Raw genomic sequence first — 2,003 nt, 5'->3', positions numbered from 1 at the left:
AAAAAAATATTTTCTTCCACATTTTGAGAAATTATTTTTTTAAAATCAATTTTATCATTTAAGTGATAACTTTAAAAAAATAATCATTTTTTCAATTGACTTTTTCTCCTAAAATTAAAATAAGATTCCAGTAATTTGACATGAGAGCTGAGTTTCTCGATCCTACTACTACCTTTTGATGTTTGTGGTTCCATGATAATTTGTGATACACTAAAGTACTTCTGGAAAGTCTTCGCAAACCCTTTCATCTGAAAAACAATAGATAACATCTTCGTATTCTGCGTTGTACTTTCTAACTTATTGTCACAACCAGAACTAACACTAACACGTAGTCAAAACCCCAAAACGCCAAACAATGCTCCTTTTCTTACTTGACCGATTCATAGTTTGAGTATGAAAACAAATGTAAAAATACTATAATAAATCACAATTATGCATAAACACCCCATCTTTAGTTGTCAACATGTCATGTTTCTGCCGCGTGGGACCCACATCGCTCGAGTGCCCCACGAGATTTCATGGACTCGCTGGCATCGCTGATCATGAAGTAAACGACACCCAAACACTGCCTTTCCTTTTTATTATTATAACGCTAACACAACCCCTAAACGACACCGTTCATACCCAACGCAACACAGGCACATGTAAAACTTTCCCCTCAATCTTCATCTTCTTCTTCTTCTCCATCATCACAAAAACACAAAACCACTGTGTGGATCTATAATTTCATCGTCCGATTAACGTTAATCTTTCAAACTTTCGGATTTTAATTACTTTAGATGCGATGTCATCCACGTCTTCGTCGGCGCCACATTACAGTTCTTTCCCCTCGCCCTCATCATCCGCCACCACTGGTCCTTACTTTATCACACGCGCCCTCACATCCACACGCGCCGCTTTCGCCACGCGCAGACCATGGGAAGAGGTATTCGCGCTCTACTCTTTCACGCCTCCCCACTCCATCACCGAAGCCACCATGCGCGTGAAACGCAACGTCAACCACTTCCGCGTGAACTACTTCATGATGGTGCTGTTTGTTCTCTTTCTCAGCCTCCTCTGGCACCCGCTCTCGATAATCGTGTTTTTGGTGGCGCTCGTCGCTTGGTTCTTTCTCTACTTCTTCCGGGACGAGCCGGTGGTGGTGTTCGGCTCCGCGGTGGACGATAGGACGGTGGCGGCTGTCCTTGCGACGGCGACCGTCGTGGCCTTGGTGTTCACCGGCGTGTGGGTGAACGTGGTGGCTTCGATTGTCGTCGGGATTGCGCTGGTGGTATTGCACGCTGCTTTTAGGAGCAGTGAAGATTTATACATGGATGAACACGAGGGTTACGATGGTGGGTTACTTTCGGTGGTTGCGGGTACCCCTACAAAACGAACGGGAGGGTACACTTAGTATCTAGGTCACTCTTACGTACATTTATTTTATGGAAACATCATTACCTTAAACACTATACCATGTTTTTTGTTTTGACTTTTGAGCATTTGGGTACAGTGAAGTGAAAATGTTCACGCATTTTTTAACCGAGCCATAACAGGGAAAGTTTATGTTATGGATTCTTTCTGGCTCTTCGTGCATACAACTTTTCTCTTCTTTTGCTTAATTTGTTTAATTTGTTTTACTTGGACGGGTTTGTAAAGTTTAGTCAAGGTTATTTTGAGTTCTAATTTCGCTGTATACTTTGTTTGATTTTGATATGCTCTTGCATTGTAATAGGGTCATTCATCTTGTTGTTGTGTAAAAAAAAATTATAAGTTGAAAATGTACGTGCATCTCAGTTTGTAATTATTGTCTCATTCTTAATTCAGTTTACATCGAATTTAATTTTGTCAATTCAGTCTTCTAAATATTATAATCTTACATATTATCCTTTTCCAACATGTGGATGACACATTCTACCTTGGTGTATCATATTGCTAGACCCATCAATAATGGTATGCCTAGAACATGTTGCTGATGGTACTTGGGTTGTTTCTGTAAGAAAGATTGCTCTATCTGCAAGTAC

General features: G+C 40.7%; 1 pseudogene; it reads left to right on the top strand.

The window, feature by feature from the left end:
* The first annotated feature begins 568 nt into the window (after positions 1–568).
* Positions 569–1,783, top strand: LOC114173590 (PRA1 family protein F3 pseudogene; annotated as a pseudogene).
* The last annotated feature ends 220 nt before the right edge of the window (positions 1,784–2,003 follow it).

The sequence above is a fragment of the Vigna unguiculata genome, chromosome 1, assembly GCF_037176805.1.
Source record: "Vigna unguiculata cultivar grain cowpea cultivar isolate G323 ecotype 2 chromosome 1, ASM3717680v1, whole genome shotgun sequence".
In the NCBI taxonomy this organism is placed as follows: Eukaryota; Viridiplantae; Streptophyta; class Magnoliopsida; order Fabales; family Fabaceae; genus Vigna; species Vigna unguiculata.
Note: the sequence above shows the minus strand (reverse complement) of the source record. Positions and strands in the feature narration are given on the sequence as shown.